Here is a 15,975-nt window from a genome sequence, read left to right as displayed (position 1 = left end):
TTGGGCATAATGGCACAACGGAGGCAGCCTCTCTTGATGACCGGGTGGGCTCTCGTGGGTCTGATTCCATTTCTTTCTCCCCGGACTCCTCCATTATCAGGATGTATTCGGGAAGGATTTATTTTCCCTTATCCAGGACATTCCCTCCTTGAGTTTCAATTGGTTCCTTGGGCGGACTTTCCGCCGAATCCATTAACTCATCAGCCTCTTTGATCTTGGCCTTGATTGCTCGGATTTGCTTTTCGAGATCTTGAATCTTTCGACATAGCAAGACCTCATTCTTCCTCATAACTTCCAGCTCTGGTGCGTTCTTGGTATTCATCTTCAGATTCTGAGAAGGTTGTTAGACTTAGTACGGGTATTTTTTATTCATTGTTTTTCTTTGGGAGAGTGGGTGGTACTTGAGATCAATTAAGCATTTAGGTGAAGCATATAAAAGCAAGTAAGTCACACAAAGCAGTTTATAAAATTTACACTACTCACGTTCCTAAACATATTAATCGTTTGAAACATAAATGTGCCTTTTGAATCAAACCATTGCCCCATAATCATTAATAATAATATTCTTCCCTGAAGGGGTACAAAAGATAAAGAAAAGATAGTAAATAAAGTAAATCAGTATAAGCGTCCTCCGGGGGTGGATGATGAAGCCCGATCTCGATCGGTCTTGCCTTTCTTAGCCTTTCCGAGGGTAGTCTGGATATGAAGACAGGCTGATGTCAAAGTAGCTTCCATCAGAAATCCTTTCTGTGTGAAAGTCAATGGAGCAACATCATCTAAAGTCTTTTTCATCCAATCATCCAGCTCAACCAAACAGTCATTAGTGAGTTCCAACTCATGTCTCAAACTCTCTATGACAGCCTTATCATGCTCAATCTTCTCCAAATACTTGGCATCTCTGTCTTCAGCTCTCTTCTAAACCAAACGAGCTCGAATCTCGCCTTGCGAATCCTTATCTTGCACACAACAGTAGAGAATCGGTCTGGGAGGAAGTCTGTCTTGTAAGTCGACCCTTACCCAATCTTTATACTCCACGATACAACCCGGACAAAACCTATCTTCAGCTAAGGTATCAGGACCCCAAATCATGCGACCCTTCCATTCCCGTATCCAATCTAAAGCCCTCGGCGGTCTATCGATGTCATAGTCAATGATAAAATCTCCCAGACTTGGGGTACGACTTGGATCCTCCTAAATTGTCTCAAGACCCTAGCAGGCGCATAAGGGCGAATCCCTCGAATTTCCATAAGCGGTCATAACGGACACTTTTTACCCTTAACCACAACTTTATCGAACACGAAGTCGTGGAAAATCCATTAAACGTTTTCCTCTTTCAACTTGGAAAAGGTGAATGTCCAACTTTGACTATTTTGTTCTCCGAAGTTCGGGCAAAAATCCAGAAGACCTTCCCTTTCGGCTAGCTTACTTAAGTGCTATTCACCCTTAACTTTGATCATGTTCTTGAGGATCCACCATTTTAAGAGTAAGTTACAACCTGGAAGTATTTGTAGTGGTTTCGACAGAGGCTCAAGGCTCGGTACAAATTGGCTTGGATGATTGGGGTTAGGTCAAAGTATTTAGTTTCTTCTTGTTGAGTTATTCCGTAGAAGATGGCATGGGTAACCGAAATGACTCGGGTATCTATGGCTAAGGACCAATCTTTAGGAAAAACCATGGTTCCAAGAAAGCAAATGGCGAAAGCTAAAAGTCTGGTGGCCGTCCATTCGGCATAAGTCTTGAACTCCCCTGGATGTTCCACAAATTCACTTGGGCTTCCAAACCTTTTATATATCTTTCTAAAAGGTATGGTTGGACCATGGGCCCAATTGTCATAGTTCGAGGAAAGTAATTTGCAAATTTGGGAATAGGTGGGTATTTCTGGGATTAAGGCATTTTGGTCGGGTTTCTTCTTCTTTTCAGTCCCGAGCCTACACTAGTCAACACATCCCTAAACTTCTCTAAAGTCGACGTCATCTCGACGTCGTCCCCAAATCGGAAAACCATCCTATCTCTGTCCCAAAACCCAATAATTACTTCTATCAATTCTTTGCAACCCGTCATATTCATGATGGATGTTAGATTTCCTAAATGACATGAAATCCCCTTTTTCTCCTCCGAGGTCATTTGGCCCCACCAAATATGCAGCAACTCGAGCGTGGCCAAAACCATATCAAAATTCAAGTTGATCGACATCTACAAAACAAAAGTCAAGGTTAATTCCCCCCCCCCCCCCCTAGGCAATGGTTCTATTCATAGGCGCATTATATGAGATGCAGTATTTTTCAAGCCATAGACCGTACTTGACATGGGGTAGTCTTCTTATCGTGTTTGGATACGTCTGAAATATCCAAACCACCCAGTCTACAGCATATTTGGATTTGGTTTAGCCGAACTAGGACACTTGACATTTCTCCCAAGTAGAATCACTACTATTCTAGTCCTAATAAAATGAGTTTAGTTCTTGTGAATTTTATTATACGAACATAGAAAATATGGAGTATACCTTCGATTTTTATACATATATATCTAAGAAAAATATATAAGTTCATTCTCCCTTATTTTTGGTTCAATAGGTACTGGGCCTTAGGCCCAAAACAGTTTTAGTCCTCATCAAAATTTCACAAGTCCATGACTGATTTCCCGTTTTTAAATTTTATCCAAGTCACCCCACGTCCAAACAAAAATCCTTTAGTATTCATGAAAATATAAACCTTGAAGTTTTTGTTCCAAATCAGTTTTGAAGAAAAGCAATTTGCTACTTTGATGGTAAACTTAAAACCCCAAAAATAAACTTATTGCAAATCGTTTGAAGGTTGTTTTGTTTCGTCTCAACACTGGTCCAGTTTTAATACTTAGCCAAAAATTCTTTTTTTTGTCATTTTTTACAACTACCCATGTCATTACCAAGTTTATAACCGAAATCAAGTAAAATCCTCTTTTTTTTTTTTGCCAAATCTTAAGAGTTAACCATATTCAAAAATGGTTTTGGGGTCGACTTTCCTAAAATACTAAGCGTTTCCTAAGTTAAAAAAAAAAAAAAAAAAAAAAACATCCATAGGATTTCAATAATTATCAAATGTTTTACAAATACATTTTTCAAACAAAAATAAATCAAATAGAAAGGGGGTTAGGCTGGTGGGCCTACCTAAGCCCACCAGTTGCAATTTTCACCCATAGCTGAGCCTTCAAATAAATATTAGCTTCCCTTCTCTATTGCTTCCGGACTCGATCAAAGATGATAAAATTGGGCCTCAGGCCCAACAGGTAATAAATGCAGAGAAGTGGCCCAAATGACCTCGACAGTCGTTCATGTGGGACACATAAGCAAAAGAAAATAAGGATTAGAGAGTATCTAGGTTCACTTGAATAATGTACGTTAAGTCATTTATCCACACACACGTGCATATAAACATCTAAAGCGAGTGATACGTGTAAAAGAGAAACAGTCTTTCCCAAATTGTAACCTAAGGAAGTATTTTAGAACTAACAGGCCCAATCCGCAAGAAAATAGCAAAGGAGAAAAGCCCAAGCTAAAGTCAAAGTGACAACATATACGAAGGGAAGCCCAAAGAAAACCACAATAAGGACAAAGCCTAAAACTAATTCTTCAGGATATACAAACTACCCAATTTGAATCTAAGCAAGTGATGTACCTCACATGTATACCTTAATATACAAATTCCTGTATACCAAAGGTATACAAGAACTATATACCTCAAGTATATTTAGGTATATCTCTTATATATTCAAGCACCAATCAATACTCAAACTCAAGCAGTATACAACTTTTTAATTTGCTTGACATGCTATGACATTATCTTGAGATATACATAGGAATTCCATAAACAAGACACGATATTAACAAAAAAAAAAAAAAAAACTAACCGGATGCTGCCCAAAGGATCTGGATATAATCATGACATATACATAGATGCTGAGAAACAGAAGAGAACAAAACCCCAAGGGAGAGGGGGAAGAGGGGCAATATGCCATAAATGGAACAAAGCAGAGCAAACAAGTTTCAAATAGGGCCTGATCAAATGCCAGTAATCATACACAGGACCAGTCTTTAAATCTCTTATAACTAACTAAGTATGCACACTGAGTGATCCTTTTCATATAATCACAAGAAACAAACTGAGCAGGCATGACTATAACTGATATTTAAAACTAAGCGTATTAATGTTCCCAGAGGATATACATCTAATAAAAGTCACATGATACTTCAAAAGCCAACATTTTATGTATAAGTGAGCAGGAAAGGTTCAATTTTAGCTGAAAATATATATTTGTACATCCAGTTAACATCTAGCCATGATTTAACCAACAAAGAACCTTAACATTCTTACAGAAATCACTCAAACATACTGTCTATATGCAAGCCAACAGACTAAACTTTTAAAACATTTTTTAGATCTTATTAAGAACATGTGAACCCTGTTTCAGACAAACAATGAGCTTATGCTAACAACAGAACCATATAGCAATAGTTCACCACGGGACCATGCTAAACTTAAAATGGAAAAATAATTGACAATGCCATCATGGATATGCAGTTTGGCACAGAGTAAGTGGGACAGAAACCATGCTCTCATGCTAGTCTCATATGACACACTTAATAACACTTTCAACTATGTAGATGGTGTATGATTTAAACTTAAATGGAAGATGCACAACCTGACCAAGTGAGTTACAATCCTCAAACATGCATTACAAATTATTTAAGTATACACTACTAGTTATTTAGGCAGGCAAATCATCCTCAGTACAGCCACAAACAAACACTTACTACATGTGGAGTCCTCACAGACCAAATAGGATTCAGTTAACCACAAAGAAAAGCCAAACTTATGAGCAGATTTACTTCTAATCATGTCATAAAGTAACAATGAGGCAGGCAGGAAGAGGCTCAGTTTAAACTAGAGATGATATGTGCACAATTTAGACAACTATTAATCAATCAAGAATAATCAGTAATCCATGCCTCCACATTAAACCACTTTGGTTATTTTAAATAGGATTCATCAATTCTAACTATGAGTTAAACACATATTTTGACATAACAAAAAAATTTAGCTTCTCTTAGATTAATCAATCTGTCAACCAAAGCACATAAGAACATTAGGCTAAAACATAAACAACTAAGAATCATGGTGAACTATCTAGTTTTGAAAACAGAACTATAGACATGCTAAAATAAGGCACTGAACTAACTTTGCCAATCACATGATCAACAATAGGATTATCTACCAAACTATGCACTACTAACTAAAGCAGGGAATGAACCAAACAAACTACATAAACCTAACCATAGACAGAATTAAAAAGTAATAAATCTAATCATGATCAACTAAGCTCATAATTAACATATAAACACATTTAACAACATTTAAAAATAAAGACAAAAGGGAAGAATGTTACCTTTTTCAAGTGCAGCCTTAGGTCGAGATCTGAATTTGGAGATTCCTTAGCTCCTTAAAATCCCGAAAAACCCGGCCACAAAAACCCAGAAAAAAACAAAAGAAAGCAAACCTTAAAGTGTTACTTAACTCAGAACGGTTAAGGATCTCAAATATTTTGAAACCCTAAGTATTTCGAGTTCTGCGAGTATATTGAATTTTCAGTATGCTCAAAACTTCTCCAAATAACCTAATTTGATTTCGATATAGGACAACTTCCAATTATGAGAATTAGCATATCCTCACAACAATCAAAGGTTGAGATTAAACCAAATATGTTTCAAGGGCCACATCTGACCCAAAAGTGGTCAATCCACTTGGTTCATCATGAACCAATAAGAACACAGTATTCAAAATCGCAAGAAAACAATTGTAGCCATTTAATGAACGGTTTAATTTTGACTATTGTAGCCATTTAATGAACGGTTTAATCGCAAGAAAACAATTGTTTAATTTTGACTATTTCAATTGTAGCCATTTAATGAACGGTTTAATGAATTAATTACAATTAAGTACTCAATCAATAATGCAAAAAATTAAGAATTGAAGGGTAAAACGATTAATTAATTCAATTAATCAGATTTCTTCAATTAAACAGAGAAAAATATTTTCTAATTAATTTCTAATAATTCAAACAATTAAATAAATAATTATTTTAAACTATTTCCTTGATTAAATTTAGCAAATGTATCATAATTGTTGCAAATTAATTTCCAAATGATTTATAACATTATAGAAATTATTTTACCAAATAAGAATGGTAAAATATTATCTAAATAATATTTATAAAATCATTTTGACTTCTAAAAATACATATTTCACTCCGCTTAATATTCAAGAACTCTGGGTAATTAAAATAAATTATGGGAGGTCAAAAATTAGGTGTCAACAGCTGGGACCAGGTTTGTGTCTGTCCAACCAATTCAGCTCCCGGACTATCATTTTCAGCTTCAAGCCTACTGATTTTAGTGGTTGCTTGCTGTTATGTTTTGATTAGGTCAGAGATAACATAGTGGCTCCCCATACCTTCCTTTGTGGGTATGCTTCCCATTCTTCCAAGATCCTTAGAGTGATCATCTGCTTCCTTGTTCCCACTGCTGAAATTCGACAATCTCCAGAAGCTCTTTCATGCTATGTTTTTCAGAGATGTCTGAGTTAAATACTCTGCCAATCAGCACTTTTTGATTCCTCAGAGAGACTTGCTTTTCATCATTCAAGTCATGTATCTTGCTCTTCTTTTTGGAGGAACAGGGTTGCTCAGTTGCTTTGCTTCCTTTACCTTTTAGGAGGTCGACCCATGCTCTTCTCCTTATCAGAATCCTAGAGGGGTCTGGAATTTTAATTGAGGTAAGAGTGGTCCGACGAATGGGTGATTCGAACACTCCTGGAGTTTAGAGACCAGGTCCCTCTTCCACATTTCCTGTTTTACTTTCTTCCCCCTTAACCTTTTCATCATCCCTCGCAGCCTGCAAGGCATCAACACACCCAGCCACAATTTCCACTTCACTTTGCTAAATTATCATTTACATTTTAAACAGAGTCCTCTACGTCTTTATCCCAACTGAAGGAGATGGGTTTACCTGAACTTTCCGCTGTAACTTCATTTTCCTCAGTAGTACTGGTACTTTTAAAGTCACCCGTGCCCTCATAACTTGGCTTTTCAGTAGAAGAACTTTGTACTTTGGTAGTTACACATTCAGAATCCCTTATTTTGCTAGATACCTCTACTTCATCATCCTTTGCATTGATTATCTCAGTTGTTTAGAGGAATTTGGAAGCAGAGAGTGTTTTGACCGCTCTTCGTCAGAATCAAGTTTACCAGATGGAACATGATTTAAGGATTGGCATACGAATTTTTCATGAGTTTGGTCATTTTGAGTTGTAGAGGGACCAGTCCTGAGGGAATCTAAGTGTGTAGAGAACAAATTTTGGTCTTTCAAAGCTGGAGATGGTGTGGAGGATTTTGGTGACCGTGGTTCCAATGGGGATGCATTCTTAAAGAGTGAGGAAGAGCTGTTCATGTCTAGGACAGATTGAGAGCTAGATTCGTTTGATAAAGATGATCGATAAGGGCAAGACTTTGTGAGAAGATGAGGGATCTCCAAAGCTTTCTTACAAACCGGTTCGGTTCAGGAGAAGATGTAATGTTTGTTCTTAAGCTTTGAAAAGAGGGCGAGAGGAGTTTCAATGACATGGTATTTTAGCAATTTAGCTCATAAAAGCATTAGAAAGACTGCTAACGTGAGTCATAAGGACCAGGTCCCTTTGTGTTTGCTCCACTAAGCATCCATGAAGAAATAACTTCACCCTGAGTTTTTTGAACGTTGTAGCATTTTCTTCAGCAGCAAAAAGATCTAATATAAAAGGAGAGTGTTTTTCAAAAGCGCACACTCCCCTCAGAGTTCCTTGAGTGAGATGACATTCTTCAAGTTTTTCAAAAGGATTTTGAGCAACAGTACTTCAAATACCACCTTTTGACTGTCCTTTTCTCACCCAGGTCTCCAAACTGAATTACTGGCTCCGCTTGGGAACCTGTATCAGATCGGGTCCCTTAGGATGATGACCAGCACAGCTTGAGCTTCTTCCTTCTAAACCAGGTACGTTTTCCTTTTTCTGATGCGAACCAGGTTCCTCCACTTTAGACCTTTGTTTGGCAGTTTTCTTCATTTTGATGTTGATTAAGACTGCTGATCTTTTGGGGTTCACATTCTTGTCTACCTTTTTTCCCCACCTGATCTCCTTTTACTGTCTCCTTCCTTCCATGGATCGTATTCTTCAGCTCTTTGATCTGGTTGTTTAGTAAACGATTTTCCTTGGTAACTTTTTCCACTTGTTCTTGTAGATCTATGATGCTGACGACCATATCATAACTCTCTTGTTCGGCATTGTCAAGCTTCTCAGTTAACTCCTTCTTTTCTTTAGCGAGTCCATGAAGCTCACTTATCAATCCTTTTACCACTGAGATCAACCTTTTGTGAGAGTGACCTTCCAATTCTGCCTGATATTTAAGAGGATCTGCCTCCTTTTTGTTGGCTTCATCATAGGTACTAGATTTTTTTAGGAGACAAGAATTCAAGTTACTCGTTGAGGCTTCATGATTGACTCCACCCTTAGGTGTATTACTGGAGTCAACTTCATCTTCGGATTCCCTCATTAAATCTCTCCATGCAGTTAGGGCCTCCTTCATCAGTTTCTCAGCTGCCCTTCTCTCTGTAACCCTTTTTATAGATGTCTGACCTCCTGTAGTTGTCTCATTGGAGTTATCCTTGAGATCTTTGTTGTTACTCCTTCCCTTCAAAGATTCAACATTTATCTGACCGATTCTTTGAAATCTGTGAGTGAGATATGTGATTTCTAAGTCATCATCGCTTGACTCACTTCTGCTCTCATTATCAAGACTATTTCTTCTTTCTGGTTCTTGAGTGGTCTCACCGTCCTTCATCTTAAGAGATCCAAGCTTTGTGCTGATTTTGTTTATTCCAACATATGTACATTTAAGAGCTTCCTAGATTTCCTTTGTTGTTTTACAGGAAGAAACCAGATTGTGTTAATTTGATCCAAGGCTTCGAAGAAAAATGTGGTTAACTCTCTGGGCTTGTCGCAGAGTGCGTCTTTGGTAAGTAAAAGCACAAGGACCATCACAAATGATGCTCTACAGTTTTGGATCTTCAGCAGTGATGAGCGTTTTCATTCGATCCTTCCACCAGTCATAGTGTTCTGCACTGAATATTGGAGGACTTGTGGTGCACTCTCCCTTCATTTGGTTTAGTGAACTGGCTATAATGAGGATCCTTTCTAGGTGTTACTCTTTTAGAAAGAACCCGCTCTGATACCAATTGATACAAGCCGTGTGTCCACCAAATAATGTATGAGGGACCTGGTTGTGTACCAGTTCCCTTATGCAGTGCAGTAAGAGAATCAACACAAGATTTTACTGTGAAAAACTCCTTGCTCAAGGGATTAAAAACCACGACCTACCCCAGTAGGATTTCAACTCCACTACACGAGCAACTTCAGGTTACAACTCTATCGTAAGCTAGGGACTAACTCCTATAATCCCTCACCCTTACAATAATGCTTATGTAACCTAGGAACTAACCCCATAGTCCCTCAACCCTTGCAATACTCCGATTGCATGCACCTCTACTTGACTAACTCTAGCCAAGGACCACTAATACACCTAGACTAACTCTAGCCTAGTGTACCACTCAAAAGCTTGCGGAAATACACTTGTAGCAAGTACACTTTGAGACTTTTCAATCCACCTACAAATAACTTCTTAACATAGAAAAGTAGGTTTACAATTTAAGCACAAATGAACAAAGATTTACAACAACCTAAAGAACATGGACTAAATCTTGCATCTGGATCAGGTTCTTCAACTTGTAGGAGACTTTGTTCTTGAGAGATCTTGAGAACTTGTATCGGTAGCTTTGCACGAATTTAGATTCGGTTTTCAAGTCTACTCAATATGTTGCCATCATGTTGTATATATAGTAGGAGCATGTGGGATGGATACAGACCACTTATTCACTTTGACCTAAAGCATGGGCCAACTCACAACTATACTTGTGTGCAGCAAGTGGCTTGGCTTTACAGCTGTCTCTGCCGACAGTGCAAGGTGCACAGAAAGCAGATTACAGACCAGGTCTCTGTCTGGTTCTGAAATAGTTTGACAGTCATCAAAACACGAATGCACTTGGGACTATCACCAATTCTAATAACTATTGATAGGAATTCAGCCAAAGATTAGATTAAGAAATTGAAGCGCAATAAAATTGGCAATTGATAGACAAAGCTTACCAAACGACTAAAAATAGGAGAATCTAACTACTCAACTACTAATTTCACACTTCTTCCCTTCTCAGATCCATATCCAACTTTGTGCATACTTCTAATTTCACAATTGTCCCCTTTCAAATCCAACTTTGTGCATACTTCTAATTTCACAATTGTCCCCTTTCAAAACACATATTCAACTTTATACATAAATCGAAATTTTTGTTGCCTGAGAAATTCGAATATAGTGAATCAACTGCGAGTCAATAGAAGTTCCGTTCCATAAATAAGAATCACACATATTTACCAAATTTCAATGTCACTAGTGCAAACGATTTTATGGCCACAACATGTATATCGATGTATATCTATGTATGTCACTGTTATATTTGTAAAAGACAACAATTTGTTTTCATATTTATCGCTATGTATAGCTGTATAAAATGGTTAAAATATTCCTGTATGTATGGATACTGGTTCCATTTGGTCCTTAATGTAAACATGATGGAAATGGTCCTAAAATATACAAGAAAAGACAATAGCTATTTTTACAGTCAAAATAAATGAAGGCCGTCAACATGTGCATTATAGGTGATCTATCAAACTACAAAATAAAGATACCTTATTTTATGATTCAATCTGATTTCAGAACCCACATCAAAAATTTTAATCCTAACTTACACGACTCATGAATTTTTTTGATGCAAGAGCAAACATTGAAGAAAATTAAAATTATATGGTGCATATATTTAATGGAGTAAGGAAGAAAGCCTAGAATGTATTCGATTGAGCTAAGTAGAATATGCATGGAAGAAGATGCTGAGGGCCTCCGTTTATTTTGACAACAAAAATAGTGATTGTTTACTTATATGACTAGAGACCAAACTGATCATGATTTGGAATACATTAAGGAATATTTCCCTCATGTTGATACATTGAAGACGAAATGAAACAAAATCTCATACATTCAGTACCATTTTGACCATTTTCTCTATATCCATGTATATCACTGTTGCACTTGTAAAAAGACAACAGATTTATATTTACGTATATCCTCATATATAACAGTGTGTATCCATATATCACTGATATTTGTAGCAGGAAACAGCCTCATAACCATGTATATCCCCATGTATAATATATTCATATAAATCACTGTTACATACCCTCTATGCGTATCTTTTATCCATTCTCAACAGTGATTTCAAAAATCACTAAGAACTTAAAAACAACTCAATGCATAATGCAATTTATCAAATCTTTGAAGAAGAAAAAGAAGAGAACACAACGATTTCCTGTGAAGTATCTCAAATAAAAAATACTCATACCCGCCATTATTGGTTTACTTGTAATGGAGATCGACGATTGAGGAAGCAAAGGCGAATGAAGAATCACCAACTCTTTTTTTGTTGTTGTTATGTCTCAGTCTCAGTACCAATTCCCAAAAGGAGGTCACCTTTTGACCAAAAACTTCAAGCATAAAAAAAGCTGAATATTTAAAGAGAAAAAACACCAAATGCAGATATACAGAACAGAAGAATCATGAGGAGGAGGAGTGGAGAAGAAGAAGAAGGAGAAGGTACTTTCACGATGGCTACATATTACCGCAATTTATAAGTTAAATAGTCTCTGTGTCTAGATTTATGTGACACCCTTTCCTTTTTAGTTTATCTCAAAAAGAATGTCACATTTCAATAATTAGAAACAACTTAACTAAAATTATCCTTTTACAGTTAATGAAATGATTTATAACTACACAAATATTTAAGATTTATTTTAGATCCCAAATATTAAAAATCTTTCTTTCCTTTTTAAACTTTGTGCCGAGTCAAACGGTATCATATAAATTGAGATGGAGGGAGTAGTTAATAAGCGTTACCAAGTGCCTTGCCATAAAAGAAAGGGAAGTGCCATTAATAGAAGATTGGGCTATTTTATGCTAATTATTCGGCCGAGTTAACGTGGCCAAATAGCTGTCCAATTAATATGCCCAACTCCAGAAGCCCATCAAACAAGAAACTACCAAAAATAGTGTCCATTTTTGTCTGTGACGCAAATCATGCTACAACTACCGGGTCATTTGCACTTTAGTCCCTATTTTGTGCGGGTCTTTAATTATTGCCTATCAAATGGTGGTCTTAAATTTTTTCCCTTCAAAATCAAATTTATACTTAGAGGAGCATAGGTCACGCATCATAGTATTCACAAGTTATGTCAGTATCCTTAAATAACTAGGCATAAGTGAAGGACAAAAATTAAAAATCGACCCATTTGAAGGACAAAAATTAAAGACCATTCCATTTGAAGGCCAAACCGTGCAATTACTTCAGTATGCATTGGACTTTTAGGGCCACCTAAATGGCGGAAAATGGACTAGTTATAGTCTCTTATTTACTACTCCCTTCGTCCCAAAAAGATTGTCTCCCTTTCTTTTTTAGTTAATCCCAAAAAGATTGTCCACTTTCTATATTTAGAAACAATTTAATTTTATGAGATGATTTACAGTCACATAAATATCTAAAGCTTGTTTTGGACCACACATTTGAAAAGTCTTCCTTTATTTTTTAAACTTTGTACGAAATCAAAAGAGGACAATCTTTTTGGGACAGAGAAAGTAAATTCTTTGTGGAAAAAAGAAAAGTAGAATAATGCGAATAGATCATGAAAGAAGCCATTACTAATTAGTTGAAAAAAAATCATAGCTCCGAGTGGATGTTGGAAATTGTAGGGGTTCAATAAAGTACTATTGAAAGGTACAATGCAAAAAATTAAAATTTCTGAAAGCACAAAATCTAAAAGTTCGCACTTTCTGAAGAATAGTGTCTGTCAAAATCCATAGGACATGATCTAGTGAAGATATTCAATTGTATTCATCATTATTTGTAGCAAGTTGTATGTAATATTGTCGATAATTACGAGCGAACAGCGATAGCGAAGCAGACGAGCAGCCTGTCTCAAAACAAATCTTTTGATGTGCAGATGTGCAATATTCATATCACCATCACAAGACAAAACATATCAATATTATTTGCTGCACTATCAGTTGTATCTATGAACAATCGTTATTTTAAAATATTCTTTTTTGGCACGTTATAATTATTGAGTATATATTTGATGTACACTAGCCTGGTTAATCTTAATATGCATCGAATAGATCCAAAAAGCGAGTAAAATACTTCCTATTGAAAGGTTCTTATTCTGAGAGCTCAAATTTGCAATACAATTAGATGTGATAAAAAAGAGAGTCCAATCATTTTACAACACTGTAATATCGATAAAAAATAGGCAAAAGTCATAGATAGCCTCCTAAACTTTGCCACATTTTCCTCTGGGGTACCTAAACCGAGGGTTGTACCTATTGAGTACTTAAACCAGTCTGAATTTGTACCACATAAATACTTTTTGCTGATGTGGCAAAAAAAGTGAAATGCACTCTTCTCGGGCGCGTCAAGTACGCTTTAATACTATATTTTTTTTTTGGTTGAAAGCTTACCTCTTTTAAAATATAACTTAAATTAAAAAAAAAAAAAAAAAAAAAAAAGGGAAAATTTCAGAAATGACTACATTTTAAGGGTTAAAAATCTGGAGTAGCAACATTTTACTTATTTACAACTCGTAGCTACTTTTTTGTTTGTTGTATTCATTTTTTTTCACTGTATTCAATTTTTGTTTTCGCTGTATTCATGACTAAAATAATTTTTTTTCCCACTGTATTCATGAAATATTTATCTGTATTCATAAATTGGCTTATTTTATTCATGAATACAACAAGTAAAAAAATGAATACATATACACCAATAATTACACAAATGCATCATATTTTCTGATATGTATACAACAGATACAGGCGAAAAATACTGTATACAACATAGATACACCAAAAAATTAACAAATACAAGCGAAAAACATTATATACACGGCAAATATACAACAAATATAACGAAAAAATTAATGAATACAATGAATTGTATGCTAAAAAATTAATGAATACACTGAAAAAGAAACGTGATTTTTCAGATCCGGTACCGGAATTTGACCGGAAAAGCCACCGGCGGTATGACAACGATTTCCGCCAGATCTGCCGGAAATTTCGCAACAACAACAACCCTTAAAATACATCCAGATCTAAGATACAAAAAATAAAATATGCTTAGATCTGAGAAAATACACTCGGATCTTAAAAAATCTGATTTGACGATGGTGAGACGATGGTGGCGGTGGCCATGGATTCATTCCACCATGTCGAATCTTTGATTGAAGAAAAAGTGAAGAAAAAAAAAATTCCTACAAGCTTTGATTGAAGAAAAAGTGATTTTAGCTTCAATTGCTTTGCTCCAATGGCGAAGAAGGGAAAAGGAGAGAAAGTTGTGGGAGAAGAGAGATGGGCGAGAGAGGAAAGAGGGAAGAGAGCAGTGAAGAGAGAAGGAGAGGAGAGATGGGCGAGAGAGAAAAGAAGGAAGAGAGCAGCGAAGAGAGAAGCATATTTCATTGATGATGGGGTATTTTACTTTTATATATATATATATATATATATATATAGCTATAAGTTGTATTTAACATATAATTATTAGCTATGGAATGTAATTATTTTAAACTATAGCTACTAAATATAAATATATAGTAATGTTAGTTATGCTATGTAGTTATCCCAAAAAAAAAAAGACCTAAGAACTGGACAGCAGCCCGTCAGTGACCTCCCCTCACCCCTCTTCGTCTTCTCCACCACTGCTTCTCTTCTTCTATTTTTTTTTTGTTCTTTTGTTTTTTGTTTTTTGTTTCTTGTTTCTTTTGATTCTTTCTATAAAAATAATTTGAGAGAGAAACTTCTCAATCACAGGCCAAATCGGGTCGGCATGCCAGGACACGGGTCAGGTAATCTCCATGCCCGAATTAGTTTGCCCAGAAAATAGAAAAAAAATCATCATCACTGCCGTTTGCCCAGAAAATAGAAAAAAAATCATCATCACTGCCTCTTTGATAATTTTCAAAGCCATGAGGGAGACCTCTCTCCCTCCATTATTTTCCTCTTGTCTCTCCAATTATACTTTTAAACTCAACCCATTTCTTTTGTTTTCTCTCCAAGTAAAAGAAACATTAGATTTGGGTACTATAATTTTCCCCGGTGAAATTTCATTTTTTCCGGCGAGGTTCAATCCTCAACATAAAAGAAAATCAGATATGGGAATCAAAAAAATTCTGGCGTGACTCCATCTTTTCCGGCGAAATTGGTAGGAACTCTTTAATTTTTTCCGGCAAAAATCTCAGTCTTCTTCCTCGTACCAATGAAAAATGGAATGGAGAGGAAGGTTACAATTGAGAAATGGAATGAGGAAGGTAAAGTGGTTGGTTCCTACGGTGGGATTGCTATGGCTGGGAATTCTGATGGTAAAGGGAGAGGGAGGGGTTTGGTGGGGTGGGTTCGATGGGATAGTAGGGGAAGGGTTTGGGTGGGTGGCGGCTGGTTAGCTTAGGATTAGGGTTTAAGTTTTTTTTTTTGTTTTTTTTTTTTAAACTCAATTCCTTTTTTAATAATTTTTTGGACTAATTTGCCACATGTCATCATTTAATTGGTCATTTTGCCACGTCATTGCGAGTGTAATACACACATTTTATATTTTTTGCTGATTGTAAAAAAGGTGTCTAAATGGTACAAATTCGGACTGGTTTAGGTACCCAATAGGTACAACCCTAGGTTTAGGTACCTCATAGGAAAATATGGCAAAGTTTAGGGGGCTAT

Source organism: Lycium barbarum, chromosome 1, assembly GCF_019175385.1.
Source record: "Lycium barbarum isolate Lr01 chromosome 1, ASM1917538v2, whole genome shotgun sequence".
NCBI classification, from domain to species: Eukaryota; Viridiplantae; Streptophyta; class Magnoliopsida; order Solanales; family Solanaceae; genus Lycium; species Lycium barbarum.
Note: the sequence above shows the minus strand (reverse complement) of the source record.